This window comes from Erythrolamprus reginae, chromosome 2 (genome assembly GCF_031021105.1).
Source record: "Erythrolamprus reginae isolate rEryReg1 chromosome 2, rEryReg1.hap1, whole genome shotgun sequence".
Classification (NCBI taxonomy): domain Eukaryota; kingdom Metazoa; phylum Chordata; class Lepidosauria; order Squamata; family Dipsadidae; genus Erythrolamprus; species Erythrolamprus reginae.
The window spans coordinates 354,815,151-354,820,933 of record NC_091951.1 but is presented as its reverse complement, the minus strand read 5'-3'; the positions used below and the strand labels follow the sequence as shown (position 1 = coordinate 354,820,933).

At 47.8% G+C, this 5,783-nt stretch overlaps 1 protein-coding gene across 1 annotated transcript in view; it reads left to right on the top strand.

Moving 5' to 3' along the window:
• Positions 1 to 5,233, top strand: part of CD72 (CD72 molecule) — a 21,666-nt gene extending 16,433 nt beyond the window's left edge. Inside the window, exon 8 of the mRNA XM_070743687.1 lies at positions 5,175 to 5,233. The gene's annotated coding sequence lies outside the window, so the exon portion shown is untranslated. The remainder of the gene's footprint in view (positions 1 to 5,174) is intronic.
• The last annotated feature ends 550 nt before the right edge of the window (positions 5,234 to 5,783 follow it).

Sequence of the window (5,783 nt, the reverse complement as noted above, 5' to 3'; positions counted from 1 at the left end):
CAACGGCACCAGAAGAAACGTTTGCCACACAACAATACCAGCGACCTCAAAACCAACCCCCCCAATCGCGAGAAAGGAGACCGTTCCGCAGCTCGGGTCAAAGGAACTACTCAAGCGCTAACCGCGACTACAATAGAGGTAACTCTAAATTTTCCGTGAATAACACGGCAACCAAAAAGGGGGCTAAAATTGTTATCTCATTGTTACTAAATAACCAGCCTTGCTCAATGGAGCTGGATACGGGCTCGAGATATACCATCATGCCCTGGGAAAAATTTAAACTATACATGCCTAATGTGTCTAAGGCTGACTTAACTCAAACCTCATTGGTGATCAGAGACTTCCAAGGGGGGGTAATCTCGGTCCTGGGAACAGCAAATGTACCTATTGCCTTTAAGAATGTGAAATGTACCCTTCCCATGCTTATTGTGACGGGGGCCAAACACTCCCTGCTGGGTCTAGCGTGGATGGAACCGTTGGGGATCGAAATTTCGGGTGTGTGTAATGTAAACTGTGATAATATGCCTAACTTTGTGAAAGAGTTCCCTGAAGTGTTCAGCCCCACCTTGGGATTGTATAAGGGACCCCCTATATCTTTCTCTATCGACCCCAAGGTCCCACCGGTCAGACTGAAACCTCGCAGGGTTCCCCTTCCGCTTCTCCCCAAGCTGGACATGCAGCTGGACAAACTCATTAGTCAAGGTATTTTGGTCCCTGTGGAACAGGGGCCATGGGAAACTCCCATAGTGACACCATTGAAGCCAGATGGCTCTTTAAGAGTTTGCGCTGATTACAAATCAACCTTGAATAAGGCACTCCAACACCACCCCTACCCCATCCCGGTCGTGCAACAACTCTTACACTCCCTGGGGGAGGGAAAAAGGTTCGCAAAGATCGACCTGGCCCAGGCTTACCAGCAGCTTCCGGTCGATGAACAAACAGCAAACGCCCAAACGATTGTAACACACAGGGGGGCTTTCAAATGCACGAGGTTACAGTTTGGGGTAAGCATAGCCCCAGGAATATTCCAGAGCATCATGGAACGCCTATTGTCAGGGGTAAATGGGGCAATTCCATATTTTGATGACATCTTAATTGCAGGGGAAAACCAGGGGCAAGTGAACAAAAGAATAAGGGAAGTACTTAAGAGGCTACAGGACAAAGGGTTACGAATCAAGCCTGATAAATGTGTCTGGGGAACTGACAGTGTTGAATTCCTTGGGTATAAAATAGATAAGGAAGGTATCCACCCCACAACAGAGAAGCTGAGAGCAATTAGAGAAGCCCCAGAGCCACAAGATAAGAATGAGTTGCAGGCATTTTTGGGCCTCCTTAATTTTTATTCCGTTTTTTTAAAGCAGAAGGCAACAGTAGCAGAGCCTCTCCATCGTTTACTCCAGAAGGAAGCCCGCTGGACATGGGGGAAAACTGAACGTGAAGCTTTTTCTCAAATAAAAAATTTAATAACTTCTAAAAGTGTAGTAGTCCAATATAGTGCTTCACTACCCATTAGGCTCACGTGCGACGCTTCGCCGTACGGCATAGGAGGAGTCTTAGCTCACGTTCTACCGAATAAGACAGAGGCCCCAATAGCATTCTTTTCAAGAACCATGACCAGCACAGAGAGGAATTATAGCCAGTTAGACAAGGAGGCTCTAGCATTAGTGGCAGGGGTAAAGAAGTTTCACAATTACATTTTTGGGAGAAGCTTTGAGCTAGTCACTGACCACAAACCCCTACTAGGCCTGCTAGCCCCCAACAAGCCCACTCCACCTTTTATGTCTCCAAGACTAATCAGATGGGCCCTTTTCCTCTCAGGGTATCAGTATGAGCTCACCCACAAGGGGGGGAAGGAAATCAATCATGCAGACGGCCTCAGCAGATGCCCCATAGCAGACTTGGTAGAAGACCCTGTTCCTGCCACAGATGTGCTAATGATAGAACTCGAGGAAAACCCACTAACCACAGCAAAAGAGGTAGCTGCACACACGCAGCAAGACCAAATCCTTAAACAAGTGGTGAACTGTGTTCTAAAGGGATGGCAAAATGATATTGTTAAACCTGAATTGTGTGATTTTAAGAACAAAAGGCTTGAATTATCATATGTAAAAGGTTGTTTGCTGTGGGGGGATAGAGTGATCATCCCCAAACGCCTAAGGGAAAAGGTACTCAAAATGTTACACGTGGGCCATCCTGGGATTGTCAGGATGAAGAGCCTAGCAAGGGGGCATTTATGGTGGCCAGGGCTTGATGCTGATATTGAAAGTTGGGTTTCAAAGTGTGACCCGTGCCAAGAGTCTAGGCCCAGTCCCCCCAAAACAACTCCGGCTGAGTGGGAACAGCCTGCTGGCCCTTGGTCTAGGATCCACATTGATTTTGCTGGCCCAGTGGGGTCTCAGTACTTCCTAATAGTGGTTGATGCTTTCTCCAAATGGTTGGAAATAATAGCAATGAACAACATAACCACAAGTGCCACTATCAAGGTATTGAGCAGACTGTTTGCATCCCATGGTTGCCCTGATCTATTAGTGTCTGACAATGGACCACAACTAACAGCCAGGCAATTCGAATTATTCCTAGATGGCCTAGGGGTCAGACATGCCCTCATCTCGCCTTACTCGCCCTGGGCTAACGGGTTGGCAGAACGTTACGTAAGGGTGGCAAAGGAGGCATTGCACAGGTCAGGCCCTGGAGATGTGCAACAGAACTTGGACCAATTCTTATTAACCCAGCACATTACCCCTAACTCGCACACACATGTAAGCCCTGCAGAGTTATTGATGGGGAGAAAGTTGAGGTCACCATTAGACAGGTTAAACCCAAGGTTCTGTGTGAATAATAACCAAATGTGCATGAAACCAGAAAGAGAAATGTATTTGGGTCAAAATGTATATGTAAAATGCTTTGATGGAAATGTAAACTGGATGAAGGGAATTATTGTTAAGCAAAACGCACCCAAGACTTATATTGTGAAACTGGAGGATGGTCGTTTGTGGAAACGACACATAGACCACATTCGGAAACGAACTGAAAACCAATTGCAACAACCCGCTGACTCGGACTCTCCCCCTTCAACAGACTTTTGTACATTGCCCGAACTAAGAAACACGCAAAGAGACTTATCGGGCCAGGGGGAACCATCCAGCGACGCCGAGCCATCCTCGTCCTCCGAGGCCTTCGTTGGGCCCGCCAGGCCAAGTCCGCCGCACCGGGAGAGCAGCGGCGAGCCATCCTCCACAGTCAGTGGCGAAGGAGAAAATGGACTGCGCAGGTCAGCGCGAGAGCCTCGAAGGCCTCACCGATTGGACGACTTCGTCACGTGGCTTTCTTGATGGATGAGTCCAACTATGAGGGGAGGGGTGTTGTATCCTGGAATGGCTACCTTGTAACGCTGTAAATAGTTTGTTCCTCTTTTCCAGCGCTGTCTGAGCCCAAGCAGGAAGTCGCTCCTGATTGGCTCAGACGCGGCCGGCTCTCGCTTTGGCGGGAACCGCAAAAGTATAAAAGAAGCGGTTTCTCCCTGCAGAGCCAGTCGGTACTCGCTGAACTGTCACTTTACCTTGCTGAGCTGTCACTTGTTCTCTGAGCTGAATAAAAGTACCGATTGCTCAAAACCCTGTCTCTGGGTCTACTTCAGTTCGTCCGATGCAGAGCCCAGAAGAAGGTGTTTTGACTCTCCCTGCCCTTCTCGGTGGCCTCTCATAGCCCCAGCTTAGGCTCAGCCTGAGACTCACCGAGACCCCAGACCCTTTCCTTTTTAAAAAAAAATAATCTTTGTTAAATATACGTATTTTTAAAAAAGACAAACAAACATACCACAGGACACGCAGAGAATTAAATATGTACATGTCTGTATCAGGAAAAAAATTGAATACAAAGCATTTAACATAAATGTCAACCATCCTGTTGACTATCGTTTCCTATGGCCTTTTTGTGGCATCCCATAATTGTCCCAATTGTCTTGGCATATTCGGGTTTCTTCCCATGTAGGGTTCAGAGATTTCTGACGATGTTTTGACGAGGTCCCACTTGTCCTCTTCAGGCTGGGGCTTCTGTCCTGGTGCTGGAGCGAACACAGCGAGACCTGAGCTGCCTTCTCACTGTGTTTGCCCTAGCACATGGCCAGAAGCCACAGCCTGAAGAGGACGAGTGGGACCTCACCAAAACATCGCCAGAAATCTCTGAACCCTACATGGGAAGAAACCCGAATATGCCAAGACCTTCATACCTGTACCCGTGAAAATCTACCAAAACATATATACATATATATACATATACACAATGTTCCCTTGACTTCCACAGGTCCGACATTCGCGAAAAGTCTATACCACGGTTTTTCAAAAAAATTAATTAAAAAATACTTCGTAGTTTTTTTTCTACACCACGGTTTTTCCCGCCCGTCATTCATGATGTCATACATCATCGCCAAATTATTGTTCAAAAATAATTATGTTAATAAATATCAGGGTCATTAAGTGTCTTCTTCAATGGTGAGTACCAGTGATAATGGTGAGTAATAATCTAAAGGTGGTTAAGGGAATGGGAAATGGTCATTTAGGGGTATTCGTAGCCCAAAATAGTGTAAATATTTCCACATCTCTACTTTGCAGAAATTTGATTTTCGCGGGTGGTCTTGGGACGCATCCCCCGCGAAAGTCAAGGGAACACTCTCTCTGTGTGTGTGTGTGTGTGTGTGTGTGTGTGTGTAAATATTCCTTTACGGTCTGTCTAATGTTCAGTCATTTAAATAAATTTCAGTCTTATTTATCTTTATTTTTAAGTTTATAATATCTATAATCAGTTTCTATTTTCAACCCATTATTCTTCTTCCAGCTCTGTTTTGTTTTAACAACGATTTGTCTGTTGGTTTCCAGTTGTTGACAATTAGACGTGTGAGACCAGGTGTCTTCATCCATCCGTCTGCCGGATTGCGTGTCACGATTAGTCAATTGTTATTATCATTTATTTATTTATAGTTTATGCCATGCCATGGTTATAGGGGTTTTGGAGGGGGGGTTGATTCAGCCAATTGTACCTCCTGTCCCAGGTTCTGTAGAATTCTGCCTCTTCTTTATCTTGGGACCCCAGACTCTTTCCACCAGCAGGGCAGCAGAGTGGTCTCCCTCCCCTCGCTTCCCTCCCACTGAAAAACATCTCTGCTTTCTTCCTTCAAGGGGCTTTTGAGAGACTTTTTGGACCCACAAATGACCGGAGGTGGGAGAACAGACTGAAGCTGACCGATCGGAGCTGCGGCTGGTGCTGGCCACCGGCTCCAGGGCTCAGACGAAGCCCTCTGCCCAAGAGGTGAATGCCTCCATGGCCGGGATCTCCTTCCTCCAGAACTGTCCGTGAGTGGGCAGCAGAGGCATCCATGGGGGGCGCTGACCGCATGGGAATGGCGGGCATCACCGGGGGGGTGGGGTGTCAGAGTCCTCCCGGCCCTTTTAATGGGCTCCCGTATCACCTTGTTCTTGTTCATGGGAACCGGAGGCTGGTCTCTGTGTTGCCCTCTGGCCGTTTTCACCCCCCCGTAGCAAAGCCCACCCCCACTTCCCTTCCCTGGTTCTAAATAGGGCAAACGGCCTTCGTGGTTCCTCTTTCCTGCCCGGATTCTGGCCACTGCCTATGAGTTGCAGGCCTGATCTCCTCCTCCTGGCTGGGGATTATGGGTCCTAGAGTCAGGTGCCTCTGTGAAGAAGGTCTCGCAGCACTGCTGTTTTGCCCCATGGCCCGCCGTGGGCCCCTCTGGGCTGGAGGGAGGGAAGGGTGGGGTAAGACGGGGC